Here is a 21,329-nt window from a genome sequence, read left to right as displayed (position 1 = left end):
ATAAGATCAAATCAGTCAAAATCTCGAGTTTAAATTTTCGCATGATCACAAAACTTCATCTATTGTTACTACGATAAGGTAAAAAATACATACAATATAATCTTGTATTTTATAGTTATTTAAAAATAGTTATTAAGATGAAAATAATAGCACAAAAGTAATTTTTTTAACGAGAAAAATTAGGAAATATGGAAATAAAAACAATATATAGAGAGTTTTCTGATCGAAACATGGAAAAACAACAAATACAACGTGATTTACGTGGCCAGAACACTATCCCAATAAACATGTTTCAATAGAAAATACTCAATATAAAATAGTATAAACAGTGGGAAAAAATCCCAAGTGAAAATGCGTACTTTTGTAGAAGCGTAATTTTGACTTTTGATTTGAACTGAACGACTATTTAGAGATATATGAAAACTGATAAGTACTACAAATGGAAGATAAAATACCCGACTACAGATTTCAATATTCATTTTCAATAGGAAATACAGGAAATTCACAGATTTTGAGACATCGACCGAACAACACGAAGATATAGAAAAATCGCGCGATTTAAAAAACACATACATATATCTCCGAATCTCGAGTCAATCAACATTTTTTATTACCAGATTCGTGTTTACTGGGCATAGATCTATAAGAAAAGTAATATCTCGTCTCTGAACCATTTTTCGTGTCGAACAGTGTAATCCTTGTACGGATAAAACTTTTGATATCTTCTTGTTTAAAGGGACTAAAGAATGTATTTCCTAAAGGGCGATTATTATGATATATGTATATTAAATCAAACCAATTGATGCTAAACCAATTATTAAGAATTTTGAAGAACCGAAATAATAATCACTAAACTGATGAGGTTATCGGTGTTCGAACATATTTCAAAGTAGACCTTCAAATATACCAATGATTTAAATTATAATCAAGGATTTTATACTTCGAAATATTTATTTGAATCTGAAATGTATATTTTTATTAAATTAAATAGGTATTGTAATCATTGCTTATTTTTATTCTTAGAGTTATTAGACAAAGGTTCTGATTCTGCCTCTATTATAAGACAAAAAGTAGAGCCTTTCACCGAAAAATATTCCACTTTAACCATCATTTTGGTGTAAAAAAAAAGATTTCCCAATATTCTGTGGGAAATGGCATTGCAGTCCGATATAAGATATGTGTAGTTATCCTGTAAATATATTAATTTACATAAATTATGAAACGCAAAAAATTCATCTTGCTATACTTTCCGATTACCTTTTTTACCATACAATTAACGTCAGTATTAAATCTCCTGATGATTATTTTACGCAAAAAATCATCTTTGCACGGATACTCGACGGTTTTTGCAGAAATTGGCATATACTCTCCATTCTTCCAAATCAAAAAACTGTAAGAGACCTGAAAACGTATGACAGTTGTCTAAATATTATATTTTCAGTTATAATTTCCACAATATCTTACTTAATATATGTACTTTGATCAATTGATAATCTTCAGGTATTGCAATCATTGCCGTTATATTTTGACGACGACCTCGATTCTCTCCCACGACAAAATTGGAATTATTATACACTGATTTGTCATTACATTTTACCATTTTGTTAATGAACATGTAATACTTCCCCTAAAACATTTTAAACTTTATGAAAGTTCTCTTGATATTGATTTATCGTAATAAAGTAAAAACAATCGAACATAAGATGCTGCCGAAGAACGAGGAATCTTATCACCGATTCCTTCGGTTATTAAAACAATAACATACAACCAAACGATTGCAAAAAATATCATTTTGAAAACGATAAAATTGTATCGTAGTCACACAGTGCGAAATAAAATTTTTGACAAAGTCAAAATGATACAATTGATTGAAATACGACAAGCATACTGATCATTATAAATAAAGTGAGCGAAAAGATATGAATTATATGTCGATTTATATAAAAAAAATATAGATTTCATCATTTAATCCTAAAATATGGATCATATCAATTACATACATATACATGTACTATTTACTATAGCATAATGATTAATGCTGTATTATATTTTTATAGTATGAAAATCAGTTGCATTTCAATTGTTGGTTTTATATTATACAGGTAAAAAGTATTACGTAATTGGAAATGAATTAATAAAACGTTTCCAAGTCAAGTCATTAGTTTTTTTTTAAACTAATTTTAATAAATTAAAAATTGAAATAAACGATACATAGTACATATGCATTGGAACTCTATTGTAAACGATGCAGATAATGTTTAAATTTTCTCATTGTTTGTAGTCTATAATATATTATAAATTGATATATTATATAAACACGTGTAAAGCAAATGCCGTTCAAATAAAGCAATTTTAATACAAAAGTGAACATACATACATACATACTATGTTAATCGAAATTTGAATATAAAAACGTTATCAAAATATAATAATCATTGCTTCACTTCTCATTTATACACTGGAATGATGGTTCGATATATATTTTTTATTGTTTATATTGTTGGCCAGTCGTGTGATGCTGTGAGGAAGAATGATACTGGAGGAATCCCAGCTGCATTTGTAAGTTACAACAAGTTGGGGAATATTTGAAATTACCCGGATGATTTGAAGTAAATTTTTTTACCACAGGGTCAATACAATTTCGATATGCATGATGTATCAAGGTGCAATAATATCGAAGGGCCAATTCATGAGAATGTTTATGCATCTTCCAAAGCTATGCACCAAAAATTTGGCGAAAACAAAGATGAGATGATATGGCTTTTTGCAATGGATCAAGAATTGCAAATTACAAAGGTAAAATTCCGATCTTAATTGGTCAGTTTTAAAATTGGATTATATTATATATATATATATATATATATATATATATATATATATATATATATATATATATATATATATATATATATATATATATATATTATAATTTTTGATATATGTATATATATATATATATATATATATATATATATATATATATATATATACATATATATATATATATATATATATATATATATATATATATATATATATATATATATATATATATATATATATATATATATATATATATATATATATATATATATATATTCTATTTTAGTTTTAATAATTTGTATATATATATATATATATATATATATATATATATATATATATATATATACATATATCAAAAATTTACAAAGAACTACTACTCGTTTTAAAACATTGTTTGATTTATAATTCTATATTGAAAACTGTGGATTTGCATGGCCGACAAATACGTCATATAAATATGGCCGACAAATACTTGAACGGTGTTGAATGTTGAATGTTGAAAAAATCCAAAACTCATTTTGACTATTTCATCATTTGACTGAAAGTGCAAACAATCAAAAAAATATTGAGTGAAAAACAATCAAAATCTTCAGTTCGCAGTTTATTACGATAAATAATATACAAATAAAGTAAAAATGAAATAGTTTACAATATTTTTTTTTACAAATACAACTTTTAGGGTATATTTCATATAGAAATTTGGAAAAATAACGGTTTTAACACTGTTCTAAACAAGAGTTCCAACAACCCTTGCGCAAATAGAGTTTTTGATTTTTTCTCGGCGAAAAACAGTATTAAGGATCCCAAGGAATGTATTTTCTCTAAGGTAAAATTTAACAAACATATTATAATTAAAAAATGTTTTAATTGATATAAGATATATTTTTATAATATTTTAAAGGGAAACTTCACTATGGTAATGAGAAATCCAAATAGCTCCGCACATAAATTATTCGGAGACAAATTTTTTTACGGCAAATTAAGGTCCAAGGTGTCATTTTATTCAAAGGAAGGATGTATTTTTTGCACTTTTATTGAAGCTGATATAAAACCATTAAAACAAAGGCGAAAAACTAAACAAAATAAAACTAAAGCACACCAGTGACTCTTACTATTTACATTTTAACATATGTATTTAATTTATTTTTATTATAATTAATTTCAATGTAATACCGATAAATAAAAATAATTTAACACCAAACCATCAAAACAACCATACATTCATTTTTAAAATATTAAATTGATTTATAACATGCAACTTACATATGTATATATGAGCAGTTATATTAGTGTGAATTAATAGTGTTTTTGGAACTGAAAATTGTACTTCCCCTGCTTTCAATTATAACGGCTCATATTTGTTTATTTATTTATTATTATTTAATATATTGACCACAGTGACATTAGAGTACTCTAACGCGTCACTGTGGCCCAACATACATATAAGCCAGTAGCGTGGTCTAGTGGTGAATGTTGAATTATCTCGTACTTAATGTTACGAGTTCGATTCCCGCTAAGTCTCGCTATTGGCCAGACCTTGATTTATCAAGGTTGATCGTTTCTTATCAGAATTTGCCAATTTTTCTGATTTTCATTGAAACGATTCCTGTAAAATTGGCGTTTCCTTCCCAATTTTCTGTTGCGAACCTTTAGTTATGAGGCCCTGAACTTATTAAGTGAGGGAAACTTATGTTCATTAAGAACCCGAGGGTTGTGTATTAATCCAGTTCATAGTTTAAAAAAAATGCTTACCCAGAAACATAACACGACGTGACTCCAATGAGTTAAATCATACTGCCCCTAGTAGAAAAGCATTAGGATATAGTCAGGGATAATAACCATTCAATTTCATATAAAGATATCTGAGAAAAAAATTTTGGATTCTCTCAATCTTCAATGAATGAGTCGTATGAGTAGGACTCTATATAATGGAAGAAAATTCTAGAATGCTACGTACTAGAGATTCATAAAGAAATTTACGCATCAACGCACTTTAGAAAGGTTTACTAACTCGTAGTAAGAATCCCAGCATTCACATAAGTGGCTCGTAAACAAATATTATCTATGTGTTGTTTAAAACAAAAATTCCTTGAGAAGACAACCAAATCGCTAAAATCATCTACTAACTATAATTCAACACCATGTACATAGGTGATAGGGATAAATCATCTGATGATCTTGTCACATTGAGGACACAGCATTTTTGAATACTTATTATTTTTGAAGTTTATTCATTTTTGACATACCAATTTAACAGTGCATCTAAATCTAAGTGGATAAAGGCTGCGTTATTATAAGACTTAACTGTCTTAAATAGTTTGAGGTCATTAGCGAATAAAAGAAAGTCGGAGTATTTTGTTACTTTTGAAATGTCGTTAATATCAATTTAAAAGAACAATGTCCCCAGATTGGATCCCTAAGGCACCCCAGAATGTGAAATAAATTCCCTTGAGGAATTGGGGTAATAATAGACAAAGTAATTTTCAAGAAATCGCATCGGACCATTTGATAAGCCAAAACGTCTTAATTTTACAAATAAAATACTATGGTCCACCAGATCAATGCTATGCTAAATTGAGATTAATTATCAGGGCTGCTTAATTGAAATCCCATATGTTCAACATAATGTTCCTTATATTGTGGGGTGAATCACTAAGCCAGCTTTTCTCCTATTGTAAATCTAAATTTTGGAAAAAAATCGTAAGTTATGAACAATAAAATGAATACAGCTGCAATGTATATAGTATATACATACATATATTATTTGTAATTATTTGACAGTTAATAGATGTGACTGTATTAGTTATTATTGTATACAATGATTTCAAATTAAAATAATTATTAATATATTAATCCAGATTCGAATTGATACCGTAAGACTAACAAAAAACATTTTTTACGCCACTACATTATCATTAACCCTTTCAGCTCGTGTGTCGATTATTTACGACAATGCTTTGAATACTTTGCTCTTTAATGTCGAGTTATATTCGACACATTAACAAAGATCTGAATGTAACATTGTAAATGATTTTTTTTTTAATTTTGGTAGAATGATTTGATATGACCGATAGGGATACGACTTTTTAACGTATTTTAACACAAAATTAAATAACGAATTATGTTTTTTATATACAATTCAACCCATGTTACTCTCATATCAACCGAGTTTTCTTATGATTGTATATTTCTGAAAGAAGAAAGAAATGATACGAAAGATTCAAACGAAAATATGGAAATTGATGACGAGAAGCCGAGTGATGTAGGCTAACATCGCATTTTTAACAATAGAAACGTATTTTTTATTCATTTGAATTATTTCAACAAGAAACGATGTTTCTGTATAAATTTTTCTTATATTTTTTTTATTATTTTCACTATCGCTCTGTCATGTGATGCTAGGAAACAAAACAATAACGGTGCAATCGTAACTGGATTCGTAAGTTGCATTATAATTAAAATAATTTATATATATATATTATATACATATATTTAATCTTGTCAATTTTTTACACAAGGTCAATACATCATTGATATTCAGAACATATCAACGTGTAATATTACAGGTCCAATTCGCGAGAGCGTTTATAGAATGTTTAAAATGATATACCGTAAGCTTGGAGAAAATAAATATGAGATGATTTGGAATTTTGTAATGGATGAAGAATTGAAAATCACAATGGTTTTTAAGATAAGTCTTTTAAATTACATTATATTGGAATTATCACTTTTGATTTTTAAATGCTTTTTATTAATAACTACTGATCTACTGATCTACTGATATATTTTAATAGCTACTGATCTACTGATCATTTTATATTTTACAATTTAATTTAATTTGGTTGGTAATCATAGTATTATATTTTTCTAATGTTAATGTACAGCATAATAGGAAAAAGAGCTCAAAAACCTATTTCCAACTCAATTTACTAGTCATGTGACGTTTTACGAAAACCTTCTAACCTGGTACCAACTTATAGTTGACTTGTATTTTCAGTTGTAATAAACATATTTTGACCAGTTTAAATTTGATTCACCATATGAATCAACTTATCTACGTGGGTTAGAAAGAATATACGTATTACAACTAGTCAAAACATATTACAATTGAAAATACACTTCAACTATAACGGTAGATGGTACCAAGTTAGATGGAATATATTCCAACTAGTAATATGTATGTACATATAACTTTCACCCAGTTTACACTATTGAGACCTGGATAAACAATGGTTTCATTAATATTTTTAACAAGTCATCCAATAATCCGTGTCCAATTAGAGTTCTTGAATGATTAATACGAAATCGAAGGAATGCATTTTCGCTAAGGTAAAATTTCATAGGCAATCTTTTTGATATTGAAAGGAATTCGAATTGATGTTTAATATATATTTATCTTGTATTTAAAGGGAAATCATCCATTTTAATGAGAGATCCGAATAAAGCAGGGCATAAAGTATTTGGAGACAAATTTTTTCATGGCAGATTTAAGTCTACAACATCATTTTATTCGACAAAAGGATGCATTTTTTGCACTGTTATCGAAGGTGTCATTAAACCATTGAAACAAAAACCAAAAGTTAAAAAAAACACTACGAAATCTCGCACTTCACGCCTAAGTTTGTCAAATTAAAGTATGCAATATATTTATGTATGTATTTGTAGTAAATTTTGCAAACAAATAAATATATATAAATTTAATTCTTAAATATTTATGTCTATATAGTATCTAATACATAGATATATAAATTATTCTTTTTTTTTTTATATTTACGGATAACATAATATTATACAAACATCAAAATGCCATTATTAATACATCAATCATAATTATTATTAATATATAATACAATATAATATTATAGACATACATGCATGCGGCGGAATCATAAAAAAAATGTTTACACTGCTCGGATAGATTATATTGATTATTATTTAAATTTAGGAGATAAAAACAATATAACAGCACACTTCTGTATTGCGTCTAACAAGCGATGGTTCGATTTGTATTAATTCTCAATATTTTCATAAATATAATCCTATTCTCCTGTCAGTCCCGTCATGGTGCAAAACAGTCCAATGACAGTGTGACGAAATTTGGATTTGTAAGTTTGATGAAAATTTTTAATTCGTTTAAATGAGTATTCTTATAAATTCTGTTATATTTTAGGGACCATATAGAACGAGTGTTCAAAATTTGACTGATTGTAATATTACAGAACCAATTCACGAAAGTGTCTATAATTTGACGAAACTTGTGCTAAATGTCGATAATAGTCGAATCGAACTCATATGGACATTAGTAATAAACGAAGAGCTTCAAGTGACGAAGGTAAATTAGCGTTAAATATTATTATAACGAGCGTTTTTGTATGAGAGTCCTTCGATCTTGGACGCCAATACCTTCCAATACCCATATTAGTTGGGATCATTAGCCAATATGGGATTCAAAATGTCTGACAATATGAATTCGATTACGAAAACATATATTTAATAGAATAAATCATATTTTGTTGTATAAAATAGTTTTTTAACGAATGAAATTCTGACAAAAAAGGTCATCAAATAAAACTAATATATTGTTACGTACGCCGTGGATTGAGCGAATTGTACTTAGACCAACGGATATCTGTTATCGGTTAACTAAATGCATGCACTTACGTCCAAAGATTATATCTGGACTCTAAGTGCATTTAGGCTAAACAATGACCGTTATTAGTTAGTTCTCAGAATCGATACGGGAAGACCCAATGTCTTGGAAATACATATCCGAATACGTGACTATACAACAGGTAAACAGATTAGGCGTCCTGAGAGATCTACCCTTTATAAGGCGGTACGTAGGCGATATAATTCATTCTGGACTTAGCAGCGACACTGCGTGTATCTCCTTAATCATCAATAAATGCTGTGAAACGACTGTTGGCCTTTTACTTGGATCCTCCACCCACCCCTACGCAACAATATTTATTAAGTTTAAAACTGTAGTAAATGATTGGTGGTTCATACATTATTGGACCGACTGTTTTTAGTGTTTGATACATTTTATTGCCATTCCATTTACATTGCAGGGATCTTGTTTGATTGAAACATGGAAAAACAATAATTACAATAAGGTTCATCACAAAATTTCAAGTAATCCTTGTAAGGATAAGACCATGGACATCTTTCTGCTGAAAAAAAATATCAAAAACACCAACGATTGTATTTTCGGGAAAGTAATTCTTATATATTTACATATGTACGTACATATATCTAATCAAAACTCAAAAGTTTTGCAATTTAATACATACACTTTTTTTTCAGGGTAATTACACTTCAATATTTGACCCGAATGCTATTGGACATAAAATTGTCGGAAACAATTTTTTTTATGGAAAAGTAAGAAATACTTTGACGTTTTTTTCGAAGAAAGGAGTGTTTTTTTGTACAATCATTGAATTCATAATTAATCCTGTAATACAAAAACACACACTCACTAAGAAGAACGCTCGTGTATTACGTGAAGAATAGAAAATGTCACTGAAACTGCAATGGATATTTCATATTGAATATTATTAACAATAAATGTAAAATATCGAAATAAACATACTTATTCATAATTTACGTTTTAATGATGAATATGGTAATGATTCTTAATTTGGCTATTATACTTGTACAATGCTGGACTCTATTATTCAAAAATACTATTTAAACATGTTAGACAATGGAGGGGCATCGCAAAAATAAAATTTGATTAATTCAAATCATCCACGAATTATATTTGTGATAACAGAATAATCACAACTGGATTCGTAAGTTACATACATTTAAAGTGGCACCGGCTGAGAGTTTTCTTCAAACAAATCGGCAAATATTTAGCAATTCGTTTTTCATTGTTGTTTCTCAGCGACGAGCAACCTATGTATACATATATCAATGGTTATGGCTTTTGTTCATAATACAATTCTCGGGCATCATCAGATGTTTCCATATAGATTGCTAGAAAATTTACTGAATTAAAAATCGTTTTCCTTCGATGAAATTTGATTCAGCTTGACGAAGACTTGTACCATTATCTTATACTCGATGACATATCATCGCATGGGTGTTGGCATATTAAGTTATTAAATTAAAAAAAATTAAAAGAAATGAGTTGTGATGTGTTCGATCTTCTCGTGGTCGATTTTTTTTCAAATACCTTTTAAATACATATATTTAATTGTAATGTTAAATATATTTAATTGCAATTAAAAGTATTTGGAGACAAATTTTTTTGTGGCAGATTAAAGTCTTCAACATCATTTTTCTCGACAAAAGGATGCATTTTTTGAAATGTTATCGAAGGTATCATTAGACCTTTGAAACAAAAACCAAAAGTTAAAAGAAATACTATGAAATCTCGCACTTGACGTCTAATTTTTTCAAAATAAAATATGTAATACATATGTATTTGTAGTAAATTTTGCAAACCAATAAATATATATAAACTGAATTCTTAAATATTTATCTCTATATACATAGTATCTTATACATAGATATATAAATTACACTATTTTATATTTATGGAAAACATAATATTATTCAAACATATCAAAATGCCATTATTAATACATCAATCACAATTATTATTAACATATAATATTATACACATACATACGTACATGCATGCGGCGGAATCATAAAAAAAATCTTTACACTGCCCGGATATATTATATTGATATTACTATTTAAATGTAGGTGATAAAAATAATAAAAAAGCTTACTTCTGTATTGCGTCTAACAAGCGATGTTTCGATTTGTATTAATTCTCAAGATTTTCATAAATATAATTCTATTCTCCTGTCAGTCCTGTCGTGGTGCAAAACAGTCCAATGACAGTGTGCCGAAATTTGGATTCGTAAGTTTGATGAATATTTTTAATTCTTTTAAATGAGTATTCTTACAAATTCTGTCATATTTTAGGGACCATTTAGAACGATTATTCAAAATTTGACTGATTGTAATATCACAGAACCAATAAACGAAAGTGTCTACAATTTTACAAAAATTGGGCTAAAGGTTGACAAAAGTAGAAACAAATTAATATGGACATTCGTAATTAACGACGATCTTCAAGTGACGAAGGTAAATTGGCGTTAAATATTATTATAACGAGCGTTTTTGTATGAGAGTCCTTCGAACCTTGGGGCCAAGACCTTCCAATACCCATATTAGTTGGGATCATTAGCCAATATGGGATTCAAAATATCTGACAATATGAATTCGATTACGAAAACATATATTTACTAGAATAAATCATATTTTGTTGTATAAAATAGTTTTCATGAATGAACTTTGAAATGAAATACTGACAAAAAAATTATCAAAGAAATCTAATATACATATGTATACACAATTTTGAAAGACACTCTGTAAGTTTTCAATGGCCAAAAAAATTTCAATGACGACGATATCTTTTGATTCCTGGTTTCTATTTCAGTTCCGAATCTCGATTCCAATTTCAGTTCCGATTCCCGGTTTCTATTTCAGTTTCGAATCCTGATTCCAATTTCAGTTCTGATTCTCGGTTCCTATTTCAATTCCGATCCTTGATTCCTATATTAATTCTGATTCCTGGTTATTTTTTCCGATTCGATTCTAATTCCAATTCCCGGTTTCTACTTCAGTTCCTATTCCCAGTTTCGATTTCAGTTCCGAATCCCGATTTCAGTTTCGATTCTCTGTCCTATTTCAATTCCGATTCTCGATTCCTATTTTAATTCTGATTCCTAATTCCTATTTCAGTTCCGATTCCAACAATTTTTGTTGCTTGTTGTTTTTATTAGTAAACGTAGTATATGTACATATAGCTTTATTTTAATGCACGTATCAATTCTTTTTGCAGAACCACCAGTTATCAACGGGTGCAACGCTAGCATTATTATAAACTATACACATGTACTAAATTTGATACAATTTTACTCGCGTTTATGACATTTGAATGATTCCATTTAATGACCCGTATTTAATTGGTCAGTGACTTTAGTAACATATGCTTTCGATCAATTATTAAACTATATTCAAACGTATTCAAACGAACGGACACTAATAGTAAATGATTGGTCGTTCATGCATTATTGGATCGACTGTTTTTAATGTTTAATACATTTTATTGCCATTCCATTTACATTTAGGGATCTTGTTTGATTGAAACATGGAAAAACAATAATTACAATACGGTTCATCACAAAATTTCAAGTAATCCTTGTAAGGATAAGACGATGGTCTTCTTTCTGCTGAAAAAAAATATCAAAAACCCCAACGAATGTATTTTCGGAAAAGTATGTAATTCTTGCATATTTACATATATCTTATCAAAACTCAAAAATTTTCCAATTTTATACCTACATTTTTTTTCAGGATAATTACTCTACAATATTTGACCCGAATGCTATTGGATATAAAATTGTCGGAAACAATTTTTTTTATGGAAAAGTAAGAACTACTGTGACGTTTTTTTCGAAGAAAGGAGTGTTTTTTTGTACAATCATTGAATTCATAATAAATCCTGTAACACAAAAACACACACTCACTAAGAAAAAATCTCATTTAGTACGTACTATGTAGTAATAGATAAGGTCACTGAAACTGCAATGGATATTTCATATTGAATATTTTTAACAATAAATGCGAATTTAACGAAAAAAACATACTTATTCATATTTAACGTTTTAGACAGACCCACAGATGGAATAGCGATACATATTATATATATGATAATAAAAATGTACACGGTTGAAATATTAGCAAACTGCTTAATTTTTATTACAAGCGCGACAAAAAATTGTTGTACAAAAAATCAAGAAAATCTATTTCGAAAAATTTTCACTTTTAAAACGGATTTATTTTTTTAGGAGACTTGCTATATATATACAGAAGTGGAAAACAAAATAAAGTATTGGGAAATAATATTTTTTATGGCAGCATTAAGAGGGCTGTATACCCGAAACCTTAATTTTGTTACCGTTCCTTTCTTCGATATATACATACATATATTGAGTGAATGCGACAATATATATCAATATATATATTGAGTGAATGCAACAGTTGCGCCTCGATCAGATAATACCTATTTTAAATTGACAAAATCGAGGATTCGTATTCTCCAGTTTTCTCCGCCGAAACTAGACCAATTTAAAAAAAATCATCATCGGTATGAAAAAGATATTTTATATGTTTGTGTGCTGGTATTTTTTTAAGAATCAACCGTTAAATAAGCACGCTGGACTCTTTTCGTGGGTGTAAAAAAGAGGCGATTTTATAAATGTTTGGCGGCTCCTAGCTTCTATAAAAAATAACTAATCAAATAAAGTAAAACCACAAATACATGCCAATGGTGGATAACCATAGCATATTAAAAAATAATTTCTCTGGTGCCATAATTGAGGAAGGGAGAAGTGTAATACGTTTGTATGGACAAGGCGTTGGTGTTTTACAAGGCTCTCCTATGTATACTTCACTTTTCTCATTGGTCTGACAACATATGGATATTATATCCTACATTTTTCCGATCGTTTTGAAACCTTGCTTACAGTGAGATGCATTTCATCGTTAGACCTTTGAATCAAAAACAAAAAAGTTGAATAAAGCTCACACATGAAACTTATGGGCGAAAACACACAACGCGGAACGTGGCACGTGGAACGTTGACATTTTCTCCTACATTTTTTCAAATATGGGATACACCATTTTCGATCACTGTCAAGCAAGGATATAATTTTACCGAAAACACTCGAAGGGGTCATTTTGGGACGACGCATGCTGGGCGTTCGATGAATATGTGCAAAGCGCGGCCCATTTTTTTCGCATCTTTAAAAGTATCTAAAAAGTCATCGCTGCGTGTTTCCGCCCTTAGACAAGACAAACAGAAAGTTAATAATAAAATAAATCGAAATGAATTTCTCACGATCGCAAAACTTCATCAACTGATACTACTACACACATATTAAAAATAAATAGATAAAATATAAATTGATTCCAAACTATTGTATGTATGTATGTGTACTACTACATATTATATATGCAGACACAATGAATAGTAAAATAAGCATAACAATAATTTAGATTTAAATACATAATTTACATTTTGATGATAAATTTGATACATATGTACATATGTACATAGATAACGTCTTCATCCATTATGGACGATGATGAATTTATTTTTTTAAATCCCAATTGAAAATAAAAAAAGATAACATATGTACATATTAATTGAAACTCAATTTGAACCACAAAACAAAAATTTCAATTTTTGTTGCAATATACAGGCTTTGCAAAATCAAACATTTCGTGGTTCACTACCATTTTCTAAACACGAAATGATGGTTCGATGTATATTATTATTAAGAGTTTTCATTGTTTTTACCATCGGTCAATCGAGTTATGCTGCGAGGGTGAATAATAAGGCAACAACAGTTGGATTCGTAAGTTTCATCTAATCTAATCTATAATTTGGAAAGAGACTTTGTATGTATCCTTGGTCGTCGTTTTCGTCGTTTTCGTCGTCGTCGTCGTCGTCGTCCGTAGATCGGTGACGTCATCGAACACGTGATTCGATTTTTTTTTTTTCGATCCATGGGCGCCGATTTGTTTTTTTCGTTTCAATGGATTCACCCCCGCGGGGGCGCAAGGCGAGTAGCTTCATGGGGCCCCGCCAGGGGCGCCACAAGGGGCGCAGCCCCGTGGGGCCCCAGCCTCATGGGGCGCAGCCCCATGGGGCTCAAAAGGGGGCGCCCAGCCTCATGGGGCGCAGCCCCATGGGGCTCAAAAGGGGGCGCCACGAGGGGCGCAGCCCCGTGGGGCCCCGGGGGGGCCCAGCCTCATGGGGCGCAGCCCCATGGGGCTCAAAAGGGGGCGCCACAAGGGGCGCAGCCCCGTGGGGCCCCGAAGGGGGCCCGGGGGGCCCAGCCTCATGGGGCGCAGCCCCATGGGGCTCAAAAGGGGGCGCCACAAGGGACGCAGCCCCGTGGGGCCCCGAAGGGGGCCCGGGGGGCCCAGCCTCATGGGGCGCAGCCCCATGGGGCTCAAAAGGGGGCGCCACAAGGGGCGCAGCCCCGTGGGGCCCCGAATGGGGGCCCGGGGGGCCCAGCCTCATGGGGCGCAGCCCCATGGGGCTCAAAAGGGGGCGCCACAAGGGGCGCAGCCCCGTGGGGCCCCGAAGGGGACCCGGGGGGCCCAGCCTCATGGGGCGCAAGCCCTAATAGGCATTAACTAAGGGGGGCGAAGCCCTAGACGGCAATTAATCATGGAGGCGCGGAGGGGCGAAGCCCTAAAAGGCAACTGATCATGGGGGCGAAGCCTTAGACGGCATTTAATCATGGGGGCGCGGAGGGGCGAAGCCCTAAAAGGCATTAACTAGGGGGGGCGAAGCCCTAAACGGCAATTAATCTTGGGGGCGCGGGGGGCGAAGCCCTAAAAGGCATTAACTAGGGGGGGCGAAGCCCTAGACGGCATTTAATCATGGGGGTGCGGAGGGGCGAAGCCCTAAAAGGCATTAACTAAGGGGGGCGAAGCCCGAAACGGCAATTAATCTTGGGGGCGCGGGGGGCGAAGCCCTAAAAGGCATTAACTAAGGGGGGCGAAGCCCTAGACGGCTTTGAATCATGGGGGCGCGGAGGGGCGAAGCCCTAAAAGGCAACTGATCATGGGGGCGAAGCCCTAAACGGCAATTGCTCATGGGGCGTGGAGGGGCGAAGCCCTAGAAGGCAAAGGCTCAGGGGGGTGCCGAGGGCGAAGCCCTAGAAGGCAAAAAAAAAAAATTGATTTTTTTTTTTTGATTTTTTTAAATTTTTTTTTTGATTTTTTTTTATTTTTTTTTTTATTTTATTTTTTTTATTTTTTATTTTTTTTTATTTTTTTTTTTAATTTTTTTTTTTTTTTTTAATTAAATTAGCTAAGTCATGTTTAAGCGGTTTATATTATAAACACTGAGCGAAGCCGGGTAATACAGCTAGTATATATATATATAATATATATAATATATATATATATATATATATATATATATATATATATATATATATATATATATATATATATATATATATATATATATATATATATATATATATATATATATATATATAATATATATATATATATATGTAATTTGGAAAGAGACTTTGTATGTATGTATGTATCCTTCGTTCGTAGAAATCCGTGACGTCATCGAACAAATAATTCACTTTTTTCCGATTCAAAGGATTCAAAGTTCTCGGGGGTATAGGCGCCGAGGGCAAAGCGCTAGGGGCGCAGCCGCCGACGGCGGAGCCCTAGGGCTACGCCCCCTAGGAGGAGCCAAGGGCGAAGCCCTAGGGGGCATAGACGTCGGGGGCGAAGCCCTAGAGTTTGGCCCCCTAGGGGGCGCAGACGCCGTTGGCGTACATATAATATTTTATAAGAGACTTACTATACATATATGTTTATTTCTTCGTGACTGTCAATGTAATAAAAAAAACAAATCAGTATTCAAATAAATTTACATAAAATAAAACTAGTCAAATAAATTTAATAAAATGTTTACTATTAGATAAGTCATGTTTAAGCGATTAATATTACAAATACCGAGCGAAGCCGGGTAATACAGCTAGTATTAAATAAAATGAGTTGAAAATATTAAGATATTGTATGTATGGTATGGTGCATGGTAAACGGTACATACTCACTTAATTTGCGTGAGCAGGATACAACAGGAACAAGAGGAACAGGCTTTTCTTCCCGTATTAATGTGCGCGCGCAGAATACGGGAGGAAAAGCATGTTCCTCTTGTTCCTGTTGTATCCTGCTCGCGCAAATTAAGTGAGTATGTACGTGAGTATGTACCGTTTACCATGCACCATTTTTTTTTTATCTTTCTACTTAAGATCTTTCGATTTTCGATCTTTGCCTTCCGATATTTGTGTTTTCTGTAATTTAACATTCTGTCTCGTCACGTAGACCCGTATGTAAAAACGTGTCATTTTTAATCCAGGGCCCATACAAAGTCGAAATTCAGAACGTGTCAACGTGTAATCTCAAAGGTGCAATTCACGAGGGTGTTTATAGAAAGTCCAGTACAGTGCACCGTAAACTGAGTGAAAATAGAGATCAGTTAATATGGAATTTTATAATGGATGAAGAATTGAAAATGACAAAGGTTACTTCTACACATATATATTTAATAAGTCTAATCTCATGAAGATATCCTAATGAAATGCGTCAATTTTAAAATAAGTTGTGCTAATTTGAAATGTAATATTTAGGAGAATTTGCAAGTTGAAATTTTGAAAGACGTCGGTTTCGTTACTATTCTCAATAGTACTTACAATAATCCTTGTGTTCATAAAACTTTTGAACCATTCATACTGACAAAAAAAATTTTGGACACTAAGGAATGTATTTTCGCCAAGGTAAAGTTTTACAATCAAACGAACGTATTATAATTAGAAGATATTTTAAATTGACATAATATTCAATTTTTTTTAACCTTTCAAGGGTAACTATTCCTTTTTACTGGAAAATCCGGATAATATTTTTCATAAAATATTTGGACGCAATTTTTTTTATGGAAAACTCAGATCCTCAACGTCGTTTTATTCAATAAAGGGATATATTTTTTGCAATATAATAGATAGTGTCATCAGACCAATAAAACAACAACAGAAAGTTGGAAAGAATACATCGAAAGCTCGCACTTGACTCAAAATGAAATATGAATATTTCATATGAAAAAATTTTTTATAAATCTTAAGAAAAACTTATATAAGATATACAAACTAATAAATAATAAAAAATCAATACTAATTGTTATTTTAATTATTACTTTGCCATGCTGTGAAAAGGTGATTTTTCCGGACATTCATTATTCAAGTTAATCTTAAAGTTATACCTTCAAGTTAATCAGCTTTTGACGGAATAATCAGTGTCTTCAAAAACCATGTACGAAAAAATCAGTTTCCGGAATAGTCAGTGTACGAAAATCTTGCCGGATAGTTCATGTCCGGTAAAGCACCATTTTTTGCACTTTAATACAAAAATCGAAAGTTAAAAAAAATATATACCGTATAACTCAATACATTTTAAATATTTTCACATAGCAGTGTATATAAAAAACATATGTTTATATATATGTAAATACTAATTTGAACTTTTAATTTAAAACCAATCAAAGCTATAGTTATATCGAATTAACTCTAATATAATATTTTTTTCTAAGAAAAGATCATTTTTGGTAGTATCCTAAAATTCATAATTACTCTATAAAAATAATAATAGAAATCAATCAAAATCCCGATGAACTTTCTTACCATTACAAGTCTTCATATAGTGATACGACGTATCTACTAGGGTTTCAGACAGAAATTCCCAGGAACTCACTGAATTTTTGATCTGCCGTGTCCCGGGAATTTTTATCTCGAATCCCGGGAAAAATATTTGAAACAAACGTTATTTAAATGGTTTAATAAAGGTGAGTGTATATCCTTTGATGAAACTATTATGAAACGAGTTATCCTTATTGTATTGACAATGGAAGAAACTCTTTTAACTTCTAATGAAGTTGAGACGGTAATTTTGTGCTTGACGATGATTGGAGAATTAAATAAGGAGTTATCAAAGACAAAACTACAAAATAACATAAATAAAAATTGCCTCGACATAAATGATAGGAAATGAAAAGATAATAAAAAATAAATTAAATTGAAAAAAAAATCTACATCGTATGTATCGGAATCCCGGGAATGTCAGGAACGATCCCGAGCTCCGTCCCGTGTACCGGGAATTGAAAAAGTCTGGGAAATCGGCAACGCATATATGTACATATAGCCAGCAGTGTGGCTCAATGGTAGCGTGTATGTTTAGCACCAAGTGATCAGTGGGTTTGATCCGCTATACTGCTGGTTAGATTTGGGGGTATTTGTGACTCCAAATCGATCTTTTCTTATCAGAGTTTGCCAATTTTATCTGATCATTGTTGAGACGGTTCCTCAAAATTGGAAAAAAATCATCTTTCCTGTTGACACAAATCTTCTGTATTTATTGTTTATACAATTTGTAAAAATTATGTACAAATCTAAAATCAATATATGTCTCAATGGATTAATTCTGTAATTAATTAATTAATTGTTATTTCGTGTTCTTCAGCTTTTGGAAATACAGTGATTTATTTAATCATAAAATGCTGCATTGTTTGTAATTAATTGTCCAGGAAGGCGCATTGGGGTCTTCCTGGTATATATCTATGTATGTAAAAATAAAATATATGCATGTACATATGTACATGAATGCATATACACATATACATATATGTACATACATTCATTCATATATGCAAGTACATACATATCTAAAATGTATGTACACAATGAATAGCAAAATTACTTAAACTACAATGGATATTATACATCAAATATTATATATACAAATAATTTGGATTCAAACATTTTAATGATACATATGACAGATAATGTCTTCATTTACCTATTGTATGTGAAGCCGAATTTACGTTTTACAATTCAGATTGAAATAAATATTAATAACGTGTACCTGAATTCATTTCTATTCAAATTGATACTACTGAATAAAAAACAAGTAATTGCAGTATGAATTTAAATATTTGCAACCATAGACAGGCATTGCAAAATAAAATAAAATATATCTTGATTCACTTCCATTTTCTATACACGAGACGATGGCTCGATGTATTAAATTATCCTTCAAAGTTTTAATTATTTTCACCTTTGGTTGGTGGTGTGATGCTGTGAAACAGAATGATACTCAGGCAATGATTAGTGGATTCGTAAGTTTTAAATAAAATAAAATATATTGAGTATTACTTGAAAATATTAAGATATACTTTTCTACTTACATATGTATGTTAAGACGTATCAATTTTTAATACAGGGACCATACAAAATCGATATTCAAAACATATCAACGTGTGATCTTAAAGGTCCAATTCACGAAAGTGTTTATATAAAGTCCAATACGGTATACCGTAAGCTTGGTGAAAATAGAGATGAAATGATATGGAATTTTATAATTGATGAGGAATTGCAAATGACAGAGGTTATTTTTAATAAATAACCTAATTAAATGCAACAGTCCTCAAAGTGGATTTTCTTTTAATTTATCAAATATACTAATCCATACATTTGTACATACATATAAATTAATGTGTATAATTTTAAATATTATCTATGTATTTAAATTTGTATCAGTTCAATTCGTTAAAATAATTACAATGTGAAAAACTTATTCAACATACATACATACATCTGTATGTACATATATAGTATATACATATATACAAATTAATGTATGTACATATGTATGTATTTTTGCACAATGAAATTAATTTCGAGAATATTTTTTCACCTATATAATACATATGTATATATTTTAAATATTTCACTTATATTTTCTATATTTAACTGGTTGCTTACATTAAATACTGTTATCGGTCATTGTAATTAATGGTCAGGAACAATAATAAAAATGAACGATCAATGAAGAACAATGAATGTATGTACATATATAAATACATATGTATATCGATGTGTCAGTATTTATACTAAACGGTCAATTTGCAGGTGTTTCTGTCTTGAAATTCACTATATAAGTATTTTAAGACAATAAAAATCACTATACTAGATTTTAATTTAAAGTCCGCAAAAACCAAAAAAAAAAATTAACTACGCTCATATCTCATAATCGAGAGAATCAACAAAAATCACAATCGAATCCAATGGTTCAAATTAAGTAAAGATTGATTAGCTCGGTTCTGATAACTGAAAATGCGATATTTTGTCGCTCAGTACTATTTACAATGAAAGTTATTTACTTATTGTATTTAATATCTAACCAAAAAGTTATTGTCCTGAGAAAATGTAATTAATCTAATATATAATTTCGAAAGAGACTTTGTAAAGTTGTAAGGTTTGGTTGGAAGCTTCAAAAACAAATCAAAGTTTCTATCACGATGGTTGAATACTATTTCTTTACAAATTAATGTTTACTATTAGATAAACCATGTTTAAGTGGTTTATATTACAAATACCGAGCGAAGCCGGGTAAAACCAATATTTTTATTACAATAATAAAAATTTTAATGTCTTTCATTAGCATCAAATTAAATGAGTAAAGTGAAATTGCGCATTTTAATAAATTCTCCTTTTGGCTAGTTCCATAAAACAAAACAATTAATAATTGTATTAATTTGAAATGTAATTTTTAGGAGTCTTTCCTAGTAGAAATTTGGAAAAACGGCGGTTTCGTAACTGTTATTAATAGGACTGTCGATAATCCTTGTGCACGAAAAATTTTCGATTATTTCTTGTCGACAAAAAATATTACGGACCCGAAGAAATGTATATTCGCCAAGGTAACTTTTTACAATAAATCATATTATAATTAAAAGGCCATATAAATAAAATAAAATTTAATTTTTCAAGGGAAACTACACATTTTTACTGAAAAATTTAAATTATCTTAGTCATAAAATT

The sequence above is a fragment of the Arctopsyche grandis genome, chromosome 8 (assembly GCF_051622035.1).
Source record: "Arctopsyche grandis isolate Sample6627 chromosome 8, ASM5162203v2, whole genome shotgun sequence".
Classification (NCBI taxonomy): Eukaryota; Metazoa; Arthropoda; class Insecta; order Trichoptera; family Hydropsychidae; genus Arctopsyche; species Arctopsyche grandis.
Note: the sequence above shows the minus strand (reverse complement) of the source record.